General features: G+C 39.2%; 1 protein-coding gene across 2 annotated transcripts in view; it reads right to left on the bottom strand.

Annotated features, from left to right (window-relative positions):
* Positions 1 to 13,785, bottom strand: part of SNRK (SNF related kinase) — a 57,026-nt gene that overhangs the window by 42,475 nt on the left and 766 nt on the right. The window contains exons 2-3 of one of the 2 annotated variants that reach the window (XM_032409117.1): positions 10,848 to 10,897; positions 956 to 1,015 (exon numbers count right to left, since the gene is read on the bottom strand). The gene's annotated coding sequence lies outside the window, so the exon portion shown is untranslated. The remainder of the gene's footprint in view (positions 1 to 955; positions 1,016 to 10,847; positions 10,898 to 13,785) is intronic. The other variant, XM_032409118.1, reaches the window with a different exon arrangement.

Here is a 13,785-nt window from a genome sequence, read left to right as displayed (position 1 = left end):
CTTGTAAATGCAACTTAAGCTTTCAAAACAATTTCAGGCCACCCCCAAGTTATACAATATTTGTGGTTTTTGTTGTTTGGTTTTTTTAAAGATTTTATTTATTTATTTGACAGAGGGAGACAGAGAGAGAGAGAGAGAGAGAAGCAGGCTTCCCGCTGAGCAGGAAGCCCGATGTGGGGCTCGATCCCAGGACCCCGGGATCACAACCTGAGCCGAAGGCAGACACTTAATGACTGAGCCACCCAGGTGCCCCTATTTGTTTTTTTCATCTATCACTTTAGTTTAGATATATTCTTATAAAGTGGCATATAAACCCGATTTTAGAAATAAATCTGAATTTAATTAAATTTTAATTAAATTAATTAGGTTTTCCCAGTTTTAATTTGCCTTATTACGAAAGTAAAAATTGTGTAGACAGATGAGGAAGGAAAGTCTTTTTTTAGGGTCTCCGACACCCAGAAACAATCACAACTAACACTTTGAGGTTTCTCTTCCCAGAACAGTACCAGCAAAAAGGTACAATGAAAACAGTTTTTAATCTACTAGTGAGTTCATGGGAAAGAATCTAATAAGGTCTCTTCACAATGAGACTACTCTGGAATGAAATAATAATCACTTTAACTATCAAGAAATTTACTCTTTTTGTCCTTTGTTTTGTACACATATCCCTTTCCAGGGTCTATAGAACTATAATTATATACCTAAAAACAGGACATTATGATTAACTGAAGGTTGGAAGGAAAAATAACCTTGTTAGTGAACATCTTTTTAAGTACTAGCCCACTGTGCAATCCTACCATCAAGTGCATTTTGTGTTAGCATAGGAAATAACTAAATTGTTTTTTGATCTCTGAGGATCTTCCAGTGACCAAAAGTCATTCTGAACATCAATGCCAAATGTGAAGATGTGGCTTATATAAAGTGCAGGTGACTCTGTAATGGCTCCAGCACATACCCAGCAAACCGCATACTGAATAATCCTTGTTACCACGGTTTCGTTAGCAGCTTCTTTTTCCTAAAAGAAAATACAGGACGCAATTTTAGTTTAGTTCTATTTAACTTTGCTTAAAGTCAAATTATCCAGACAAACATATAAAAATGGCAAATTTGTCCTTAGTGACCCAGTCTCCTCTCCCATGCCCTATGTGAATTAAAACCCATTCAGAGGATCTTGAGTGAACAGGAATTTAACAGTAACAGATACACAGAGACTGTTCCAGGTAGCCCGGTCAGACAGATTTTTCCACTAGGAGCAGGAGGAAATAATAATCATGAACAGATGATTCGCCATTTTCTAAATGCTTCCTGGGTTGTAAGAGGCACCAAATCCACATTTCATGGATCATCACCAAGAGCATGCAAGCTAGGCACAATGAGGCTTGACTTGCCCAATCAGCAGCGGTGGGCAGCTCCAATCCTGCCCAGCCTGGTTTCCAAGCCCAGCTTGCCTGCAGGAACCCTTGACGGCTCATGAAACACTCACTCCCACAGCCAGGGAGGGCAACCTTTACAACACATGATCTTCTAGCAGGCCAGCAGAAATCAATTACCATGCCAGCATCTGGGAACACATAAAACACCTTCATACCAGAGGCTTTCCATTCGATAGTAAAAAAGAAACTATCACTATGAACACAGAGAATGTGAACGGATCACTGACATCAAAGTCTGTGGCATGGTAAGAGTCCTTGGCTGAGGTGGCCTTACAGTCCTTTCCATAACACTAAAATATCCCACAAATATTGAAAGGCCTAAACATTCACACTAGGCCAAAGCAATTTACACAACACACTAAAGGTAAGCATCCAGGTAATCATGAAGCTCATAAATAGCGCCAGCAAGGTCATGGGCACAGGCCCACCTCTAGAGACATGTGAACCCTGGAATGCTACCTGCTCCTTCAGCTCCAAGTGGGATATGGTAGCTCCTGACATTACCCTTCCTTGCTTCTCTTTCCACCAGCCAGTCCCTAGGTAAGGCAGGCAGCGTGGCTCAGCACTGGGTCTGAGCGCCAGCAACTGTATCTGAATCTGACCTCACCTACCACACTGGCCACGGGACCTCAGCAAAACCTGACCTCTCTGTATGATCAGTTTCCTCATTAGAAAATATTAATAGTAAGAGTACAACTTCATAGGTTGTGGTGAGAACTGAATGAGTTAGTATAGGAAAAGTGTTTAGAATGAAGCCTGGCACAGAGTAAGCAAGAAACACTAGCTACCACCACCATCATTGTTAAAATGATGGTATTCTCCCTCATCCGAGTAGAAATTCTTCCACCCTACTTCAAGAGAATGGAATGAATTCACTGAGCTGTTCAGTTTCCTAAAGTGTATTAAATTGAAAATGACTGATGTACGACTGTAATATAAAGAAAATAGTAGCTCTAGTTGGGCATGAAAGTCTGATGATTTTTCAATAAAACATCCCACAAAATCTAAGTATTTGTTTTTAAAATGATAGCAAGATGACTTTCTTTCAAATCTGCCTTTTCAAAAAGAATTAAATGCTCCTTTACATTTTTTCCCCCTAAAAGTAATATATTCTTACAGAAAATCTGGAAAATACAGACTAGGAAGTAGAAAGAATAAAAAGGCATCCCATAGTCCTACCCCTGAAGGTAAGCACTATCAATATTTCAGCGATCTTTCTGCAAATACTTATATACAGCTTCTTCCTTATTTTATTTTACAAAGGAGTGATCATTCTATACATAACTTTATATCTTGTAGCCTGCTTTTTTCACTTGACATATCACTTTCCTTTGTTTTAGTATTTTGCTTCTATTATGAAGTTATGAAATACCTGTACAATATAAGAAAATAAACAATTAGAACACATAAACTGGTAAAAAGAATTTTTTTTACAAATCATCCATTATTCTACTCTCTGTGACAATCTCTGTTAACAGTTTGGTACACAGCCTTCCCAATTATTTTCTACATATATGCCCAGACATAAATTTTTTTATAAAATGGAATATAGACAGACACAGTCACAGAGAGAAGGAAAAGAGGTTTACAAACACTTTAAAAGTGTTTTCTCTACAAAAAGAGTTGATACAAATTCACTTTAGAAAATCTGGAAAATGCAGGAAAGCACAATACAGGGGGGTGGGGTGGGGAATCACCCGTAATTTCATCTAAGATGTCCTCTCTTTAGCTATTAGTATATATCCTTTATACCTACGTTTCTACTTTTTTTTTTTTTAAGATTTTATTGATTTATTTGACAGAGAGAGACACAGTGAGAGAGGGAACACAAGCAGGGGGAGCAGCAGAGGGAGAAGCAGGCTTCCTGGGGAGCAGGGAGCCCGATACGGGGCTCGATCCCAGGACCCTGGGATCATGACCTGAGCCGAAAGCAGACACTTAACGACTAAGCCACCCAGGCACCCCATACCTATATTTCTTTACAAAGCTAAGATACTGTATATGAAGTTTGAGATGACTTTTTCCTCCTTTTTATATAATGAACATTTTCCTACACACTGAGTTCTTGTAAATGGGTATTTTTAATGACACATAACAAAGATGCCATCTTTAAAAACAGCAAAACCACCAAATTAGGCTATTCTAAAGCAATCTTATTTAGCATATGTTCACACATGCATATAACTGGGCTGGACCTAAATGAAATAGGCCAACTAGTCAAAAGTGTTTATAATATGGAAATTCATGTTTGAGAAACAACCACCAGTATATGTTGCAAGAATATACTGATGTTCTCCCAACTAAAGAGAGAAGCAAACTGAAGTGTGCGGGTGTCGCTGGAGAAGAGGAAGGAAGTGTGGGTGGCCCTACACACATTTTGCAAGCTGCTGAAAACAGTTGTAGACCAGCCTCGATTAAATCTACTGTCAATTTGGAAATCACCCTGTTATTCTTGTCAAAATTCACTTAGACTTTCACTGACATCATCACCACTGCAGTGTGGTCTATATATCAAACAAATGTCTCCTACTCACACCTCTAGGGGAGGACAAAATAGCACACCAAACAAAGGTAGCTCTGCATGGCCAATCCACTGGCATGAGAAAGTAGAGGAGTGGAACAAAAAGGGCCATGTGTTTCTCTACATTTTATTGAGGATATTATAAATTTCCTAAAATCAGACCACCAATATTTAAATATGCAAAAATTTCCCCCCAAATTAAATGCTTTAAAAAAATATATCTGTGCCAATGCTCTCCCTCTAATACAGATAACTGAAAAATGAGTTTTTGCAAAACCACACTAAAACTGCGTTTAAGTTTCCTACATACGGAAATTATCTGGTATCTTTTACAAATACCAAAAATGAAAACTGTAATTTTTACTCATGGAAAATACTAGACTAAACTGCATGTTTATAGAAAAACTAATGGAAGTAAAGGAACGAACACTCTCCCAATGAATTCTACCACCCCAATCTTACTGCTAAAATTTCAAAGATACCCATAGGCTGACAGGAAGACAGTAGACTAAATCCTCTGAGAGTATCAACAACCTCCTGGTCAAGCAAAATAAACACAATCCTACATACAGTTGCCACTGCTCTTCCCTCTATCCAAAATAAACAATATTCCACATTTCTAGAACAGCACTCCTCCCCCTAGGAGTTACCAATATAAGCCATAAATCAAAGATGAAGAAACCACAAATAGGTCAAGAGGTCCTAAGTTATGGAAGGATCCAGAACTTTTCACCGGATGGGCTGAATATTACCATGTGGTTATCACGTAGATTATGTGGTTATCAGGCTGCACTCACTGGGTGGACTCAAGATGGGAACTACAAATTAAAAGATTAAATTATTTATTATGAGAAATGTCCAAAGAGGTAAAACTGTACCTCCAAATGTCTAGGAAAGTATTTTCCAAGGGAAAGTAACTGCCTCCTGAAGTATGTTCTATAAGTTTTCTTCCAAGCGGTCAATTTTAATGGACTGGGGGCAACTGAGGTGACCAGGAATGGCAGACTGAAAGGACTGCTCGGCTCTCCAGGCAGGGACTGGGTCACCAGTGCAGATCGATCTCATGAAGCATTGGTTTACGTCATCTTTATTTTCTCTAAGTGAAACAAGCCATGTTCCAGGATCTATCACAGAATTTTAATGTATCCAGGAGTCAGGCGATTTATTAACTGATGTAGAGTAGTACTAATTATTTGTAAAGCAAAAGGGGTTAACATCCAAGCCACAAAACCTGGACTAGCAGTGCAGATAATAAGTTTGAATTCCTAAACAGAATCTGCCTCTTGCTAAAATGATGAAAAATGCTAAGTGTGTCACCAGTTTTGGTGACAGCCCTGGTATAAAGCGCTCACATAATAAATAATGACTTAAGCAAAAGCTGGTATGTAGAAGTTACTCCAAAATACATAAAACTAACCGCAATTACTCCTTGTTGCCAGGAAGACAATATAAGTTGGAAGTTTGGAGAATTTAAAAACTTAATCATCTAAATCTTTCTTCCAAACTTTTATTAATCCTATCAAAACGCATTTTCACTCTCTGTCATCTTTTTCTTTCCCTGCTGATATTGTGATGAAAATGGTCATTAAAAAATGGTCAAAAAAGAATACTGGAACAGAAAAAAATAAACTAACCCATAAACAAAAATACTGGTACCTAACATTACACTGACTTTGACTTAAAAGACTAACTCATTTGAGATTCTCTTATATTAAGACTGCAAATTATTTTATTTCTGAAATTTCTGAAAAGCAATGTGGCAATACATATATCAAGAGCCTTAAAATAATTACTATCTTTGATTTAATAATCTCACTACTAGATTATGTCTTAAAGAAATAAAGATGTTAAAAATTTTTATAGTCAACAATTCAGTGATATTTACATATTCAAAAAATTAGAAATAATCTAAAGGTCTGCAATAAGAAAACAATTAAATCAAAGTACACCTAACATTAACACTATACAGTCATATTTTGAGGCTTTTTAATCTCATGGGGAAATTCTCACAATAAAATGTTAAGTTAAAAAAATTCATATACCAAATTTCATGGCACGATCTCAATTTTTTTTTAAAAGCATATAATTTGTCTGCATATATATTTTAAAAATACCTAAATGTTAAGTTGGTAAGATTATAGAATTTTTTTCTCTTTATGCTTTTCTGTTCTTTTCAAATTTTTGGCAATGAATGTGTGCTGCTTTTATAATCTAAAAAAGACAGTTTATTAAAATTTTGACTTTTTGTACAATATTCAGTTTCCTTTTCCACTGAGATCTATGAAAAGACTAATTTCCCTAAAAATATATTGTCTAAAACCTACTTATGTCATCTTAATAAACAAGACATATTCAAGGAAATATTTTGCTTCCCTGAGGGACAAGGTATGCAATTCCTTCAGGCTGAGGAAGGAAGAGGAACACAGTCTATTTTCATTAGCAAATATTTGAGCCCTAACTGTGTAGAATACAACACAGTCTCTGTCCATTATAACCTTACAAATAAGCTATCTACACGTAAAAAGATAAATAACTACACAGGTTAGCCTGGGTGAGGTGTGCCAAAGGAAGAGTAGAGGACACTAAGAAGGCAGGATCCCCAAGGACAGGGCAGCCCATAGACCAGAGCTTACCCTTCAAGAGGGAGCAGTGGAACACCACTCCTGAAAGTGGGGGAAACAGGGGCAGCAGAGCATGCACATGGCTGGCTGGCTTCGGAAAGGAAACCATCAGTTTGGGTGAAGTTATGATTTGGGGTAGACGTGAGATAAGTTAGTAGGGTTAAGAAGGCTGATCCTGAAAAACACCCAATGGCTTACCATCTAGGCAACTATAATGGACTCTTACTTTCTCAGAACTAATGGAAAACTTGCCATACTCAATTCATCACTTATCTATCTTTGAATTATACTTAAGTTTAATTAAAGTGTCATTAAAGAGTTAAAAATGCACAGAAGCAGCTTCTAATCATAGAGCTGCTAAGAGGTCTAAACAGAAGAGGAAAACTCTTTAGGTACAACATGAAAGCCACAAAGAAATAAGGTAATTAGAGAATTTAAACCAATTTTAAAAAGTTCGCTGTCCACTTTAAAGTTCCATAAAACACCAATTTTTGTTTTGACTTAGATTAGATCTATCACCCATACAACTTTCCTAAAAACCTACTACAAACCTAAATAGGTGTATATAGAAATGAGTCCAGTCCTATAGCAAAACCACAACTGACTCTGTCTCACTTCAAATTTTTTTAAAAATGTCTTTCACTGCCACAACTGTTCATTTTAGAATTCCAGTTTTGTTTTAATGCAGGTCTCAAAAAGGGTAAACAATGTAATAACTGGCAATCTATGTCAGTACTGAACTCTACATTTGATTCATCACTTATTCCACACAACCAGCAATATAATGGAAATATCATACCCATTTCACAGATGAGAAAGCAGGGCCAAAGAGGATAAGGACTTCCTTTGCCCCAGTCCTACACCTAGCTAAGAGCTGCCTGGGCTGGACTCCAGGTCCCACCGATTCTGGGCCCTCCATTTTTTCGTGCAACAATACAATGCCTCCCGTTTACCTAGGCCCTTCTAGTTCCCAGGGAAATAGCACTAAAATAAATCAATTTTGACAATTCTTGTGTTCTTCCAATGCTGATATGCTATGCTAGTTACCTAGCCCAGCGATCAATTAAATGGAGGAAGTTCCCTAGCACCACTTAATATTAACAAACAATTCCATTAAAGGTTTTTTGAAACTGCTTTTTAAGAAAGGAAGTTACAGGCAAATAACTAGTCAAAAGACAGACTGAGATATTTACTGATCACGTAAAAATGGAACAGCACCTTAAAAATAACTTCACCTTAGAGCTTACATACAATTTTGTGATGGCAAGAACAGCCAGTGGCACAGAACAGCCAACACCAAGCAAGTAATTCAGATAAATTTAGGGAGGTTCTATTTTCTGCTTAAAAATTGTATCCTTTCCCACACTGCAATTTTAATATACTTTGCAAATTACATTCTCTCCATTTGTTTCCGAAAAAGCATTTTCCTTCACAAGAGGATTAGCAAATACATATAAAATAGGAGCGCAAAGGACAAAATCAAGCCCTGGAACTGAGACTATATGAATATTCTCATTCCAAATTTCTTCAGTAGCCCTCATAATACTTTATGCCAATAAAGAGAAACTGTTTCACCTGTAGAAAATGAACTAAAACAGGAAGCTAAACTTTATTTTTAAATTCAATTGCTCTGCTTTTGTCCACTGCTAACTAAAAGGCTAGAATATTATGACTATTTTAAAAAGAGATCCATAAATACAGTACGTTCTAGTTTCATACTCTCTCCACGAATACTTGTTAGTATCCCGACCTAAGTCTGAAATGAACTTTATCTAAATAAGTTATACTATAAAAGTAAAACTTACATTATCTAAAATGTAATTTCTCTAATAAAGAAAAGCCAACATGGATGAATATGTATTAAATCCAGTTCAATTTATTATTCGAACGTTTTCCCCTAGCTACGCAATATAAAGACAATATAATGGCCTAAGAGGTGTGTATACAGAGGGGGAGGGAACATCGGAGAGGAGCTGGGAGAGCATCCTAAGATTCAGCATTTCAAACTACCACAGGGTCAACCTTTCTTATTATCCTCACCATAGAAGTGCACTTTCAAATGATCAAAATTCATTTATTCAGCAAACATGAGCCACAGCATCATAGCACAGTCGAAAGAGTACCACAGAACCTGGAGCCCAGCAAGTGACTCAACTTCTACAAATAGGCACATCCTAATCTATAAAACAAAGATAATCACCACCTTAAGACAGTTATTATGAAGGCTAAGTGGGATAATATATATTAGCAAGATGCAAGTAGGCTCAATATCATCCACCATTTTCCCCCCAACTTTTCAGAACTGGCCTTCCTCCTAGGACAGTCTGATATTTGAGGGGGGTTATATACTTAGTTTCCCACCTTACACTGATATCCCCTAATAGGCCCATCAAGCTGCCCCTAAATGCCTCTACTAGACATACTAGGAAGATCCCTGCCACAAGGTCTGTATAATCTCTTATAGGGACAGATATGCTACAAGAGGTGTTCTTTCCCCAAAACCTACGTTGGGGAGTTCATAGGAGGCATCTCAGAGAAATTCATTTTCTTATTTGAGCTACAAATTGAAATTGGCAATGATGGGGAAGAGGCTTTTCAGAAAAGAGACCTGAGAGAGCTTAGTGTGACTGGGACAATAATACATATAGAGCATAGGAGATGAGATCAGACAGGTAGGCAGGGGCCAGATACCCCAAGGGTCTTGTATTCCAAGCAAATCAGCTGCAGTTCCTTGGGTCTGACAAGCCCTTACCAGAGGGCTTCAGGGCCCAGCTGAAAGGTCACCCTCCTGAGTATGTCCTTCCCCTCCCCACACCCCTGCACACCAGCTCCCATGCCCTCTCACAGCGCCATTCCTTTCCCAGCAGAGCCATTATCACAGCAGTTATATAGTTACATGAGTAATAATCTGTGTCCCCACTCAACTAAATGATAACTTCAGTCTGTGTAAGGCCCATGTCCATTTTATTGCACTCTGTAACCTAGGGCCGACTGAGTATAGCATCTACCCAAAATATATAGATACATATTATTAAATGAACAAACGAAAGCTGCCACTAAGAAGGGGGTACCTGAGTTGCTCAGTCAATTAAGCGTCTGCCTTCAGGTCAGGTCATGATCCCAAGGTCCTGGGATGGAGCGCGAGCCCTGCATTGCGTGGGGCTCCCTGCTCAGTGGGGAGTCTGCCTCTCCCTCTTCATTTCCCTCCCTCCCCACCCCCAATTCATGTGTATGTGCTCTCTCTCTCAAATAAATAAATAAATAAAATCTTTAAAAAAAAAGAAGCCAAAGAAGAATCCTGAGCAGGGGAATGGCAATCAGAGATGACAGTTATACAAACTACTCTGGTAGCAAAGTGAAGACCAACCTGTTAGGGCAAGACTAGAGCTGGGGGACAGGTAAAGAGACAACTGAAAATGTTTCCAGGTAAATGATCACTTAATGACCTAAAAATGAAGGCAGCCAGTATGTGGGCAGTGATGATGAGGATTAATGGAGGAGACATGTTTAGGAAGTAGAATCTCAGAACTCAATGCATGGGGGGCAAAGCAAAGAGGGAAATCCAGAATGATTCTAACGGACAGTGGTAGCAAGTGGTGCCATTCACTCAGACCAGAAATACACAGGACAGGAACAAACATTTCCTGAGCATCTACTACATGCTAGGATCAAGTGAAAGATTTGCTTCTAGTTCCAAAATTCTATGATTGAAAAACAATTTAAATTTAGCCCAGCTGTATTAAAATGGGTACAGTTTCTATTAATAGGTTGATAAAATCAACAAAATAAGTTTAGATTTTTGAAGTTTCTTCATCGAGACACCACTTGGGTATCCTAACTACGCATGAGGCATTAGACTGGTCTGGGGATGCTGAAATCAAAGAAGTGGTCTCTGCCTTCGAGGAGCTGACAGACTTTTAAGTTTGAGAAAAATAACTGCATATCAACAAATGAGCAACTGAGGCCCAGTGGGGCTATGATCTGATCATTTAAATGACCTGTAACCTACACTTCTGGAGCACAGATTTCATAACCTACATTTCCAGCCAATATGTAGTTGAGGGGGTATGTATGTAAACAGACAGACAGACCCAATCCTGCTTTGAACCTGAAGACACTGCAAACTTAAAACATCACAGACTTGTGATCTGTGGTCTGTGACAGACTTTGAAGTAACTGCTGATTAGCCACATAGCAGCACTTTGGAGGGTACAATACAACAAGTAAGGAGAGAGAAAGAGGCCAGGCCTGATTTGTTATGGAAGAGCCTACCTGAGCAGAAGCCAAATGCTGGAGGTGCCAAAGCAGAATCTCAGGAGGCTCTGGAAGCAGCAGAGAAATAAATGTTCAGGGAAGGTACAGCAGGAATCCTCTTTAGACAGGTTCCTCCCCTACCATGGGCAAGAAATGGTTTCCCATAGGATATAAGGCCTCGACCCAAAGCAGACTTACAGAAAAATAGATGAGGAAACCATCCAGTGTGAATAATGTAGTTCCAGATAATCCAGAGCAGAAAACACATGTCCAGTGCTCTCGTGAGGCTAGTAAGTCTGAGAGACTTTACACCAGCTCTTTGCAAACAAAAACAAAATACCGAAACACTTCCCTCTCCATGCCCAAACTCCTGCCCCATTCCTCTTCCTTCCTTTCCATATTCTTAAAAAAAAAAACAAAAACAAAAAAACAGCTGCACTGTCTTTACCTCCTCATCTCCCTTCCATCCACTTGGATCTCAGTTCTTCCTCCACCACTTAACCTTGTCTTCTCATCCTCCCTGAACCCTCTGAGCACTTTCCCCTTTTCTCTGCCTGGGAACTCTACCTGTACTTTAAGACCCGTTCAATGTCACCTCCTCTGTAAAGCATTCCCAAGTCAGCTTGTTCCCTGCCCCCATCTTTGTGCTTCTGCAGGGTTTTGCCTATGCCTCACCACAGCATTCGCTGGATCCTACTGTTACTGTTTACTTCAGTGCCCCCAATAGCCTGTAAGCTCCTAAAGGCAGTCACTGGTTTTTATTCATTTTTCTATTGCTACCCTTGAACCCAGGGCCCTGAAAATAGACACACAAAGGCGCCATGAATAAATGATCATAGGTTAAGTTTATCTTCAAAACTGCTAGAATCTACTCAAGTAACTTTTCCACCGACGTTGCTCTAAGAATTTACCTGCACACACATACACTGAGAAGTACCTAAATTATATTTTATTATAAAAGCATCTGGCTAAAAATTCTATCTTCTGGCTGTTAAGCAAACAGCGCACATGCAGTTAAAATAGGTCTTTAGAGTTCCTCATCTATGTTTTTAATTCCTAAAATTCTGGCCATGTGGAAAGTTCACTTGTGCCCTTTTCTTCTTGGGCAGCGTACTGAGTGAGCTCTTAGGCTCAGACAAGCTGCTACAGGGAAGACATCGTGCCTCATTTATACCAATGCTTAGAACCATGGCTGTTCAATCATCTCCAAAAATAAGTAACTTTTTTTCCACTTAGTTTCACTTTCTATATGACAGAAACACCCATAGTAAGGTTTAGATGAACATTATTTCCTGTGACCAGTAAAAATATCATGAAAGCCCTTCAATTTTAATAAGGACATATAAAAGCCTTTATTTGAGGATTATGGGATTAAATTTGAACATAAAGTCCCAATTTATATTTCTGTTCTAGAAAAATAAAAATTAGGATAACTTCTGGGTTCCTGTATGTTTTAAACTAATTGATCTTATTGCAACAATACTGAAAAATTTACTTTAAATAGTAAAATATTAATAGGGTGAGAGCCATTTCTGTGCATAAAATAAAACAACAAAAACTGATTGTGCAGATTTAAAAAAATAGAAAGGTGACATTCAAAGTTCCCTGCCTGGAAAACCTTGAAGAGGTAAAAGAAGTTAGCACCATACACTTAATTTTTCAGCTACTACACTGCTTTAATGTGTGACCTTGGGAATGTCATGTAATTTCTCTCATTTCTAGTTCTGTAAAATGGGAATGTCATGTTTTCCTAAGAGGGACAATAAGATAGTTGAATAAAAGAATCAATACGTATTTTTTTAAAAGGAAACTTGTCTAATTGGTATGCTTAAATCACCACTTGTATAGTACATTCCTCCTCAGGAATCCAATTCCAGAAGAAATATTTAAGCAGACGCTGAAGACAGATTTCCTTAAGGGAATGATTTTATAAATTTGGGAAGCAATGTAACAAGATTATAAAGTAATAAATTGATTACATAAACCTTGACAGCCCCTGGCTTTAAAGTACACTGATCTACATTCTGATACATTAGGCTGATTTGAGACACACTGTCCCAACCCCGTAAAAAAAACCCAAACTGAGGCATCTGACGTTTGATAGAAATTGGTGAAAATTCAGGATACTCAAAACATTTGCAGTTCCATCATTTGTAAGTCATGCTTCACCTTAAAACCTGATAAACTGTGAAACTCATTAAATCAGCTTTACCACCCGCATCTAAGACTGAGAATGCACTCAATTTTTAAAAAGAGAAAAAAGTAACCTGACAGTTTGAAAGGTCCTATATCCTCAGACCTCTATAGATTTAAGAATCCTAGTGCTAAATTCTCCCCAAATACTGAGCTTGAACTGATCTTCCCAAGAAGCCATCTGATCCAACTGTTAGGAATAGCACAGCTCCAGGAAACCCCCCCCCCCCCAAGCCCCCCAGGATAAGACTGTCACTTTCCTAGATCCCAAGTCCAAGTTAAAGGCAGGAAGGTTTTTGCAAAAGGGTCCAGAAAGAAATCAACAGGCGATGACTATGGAAAAGAACGGAGGTTTCCCGATCTGGGGGGGAAAGAAAAAAAATTCTAGCTCTCCCTCGGGAATGGCACTGCTCCTCCTTCCCTACCCCGATGCCCTTTCTCTACAGACAACAATATCCCCATTCTATTGTAAGGCTGCAGTTTTACCAAGGAACCCCTCTTGCTGCGGCCAGATTTCCAGATTCGTTTGAAAAAGGAAACACATTCCGAGAACACACACCCCATGAGGGAACCTGGGCGCGGGGAGCCTGGCCCGGGCGCGGGGCCCCGCGGCGCCGCACTCGGCCCGCTCGGGGCGGGGCGCGGGATGCGGGCACCTCCCGAGGTGCCGCAATCCGGCCGCGGCCGCAAGGGCAGGGCCTCCGGTAGCCCGCGGCCGGCCGCCGCAGTGCCGGCTCCCGCCGGGCCCGCCGCCGCCCCGCCG

The sequence above is a fragment of the Phoca vitulina genome, unplaced genomic scaffold (genome assembly GCF_004348235.1).
Source record: "Phoca vitulina isolate PV1807 unplaced genomic scaffold, GSC_HSeal_1.0 scaffold10, whole genome shotgun sequence".
NCBI lineage: Eukaryota > Metazoa > Chordata > Mammalia > Carnivora > Phocidae > Phoca > Phoca vitulina.
The sequence above is the reverse complement of the archived record's forward strand: the minus strand, read 5'-3'. Positions and strand labels throughout refer to the sequence as shown.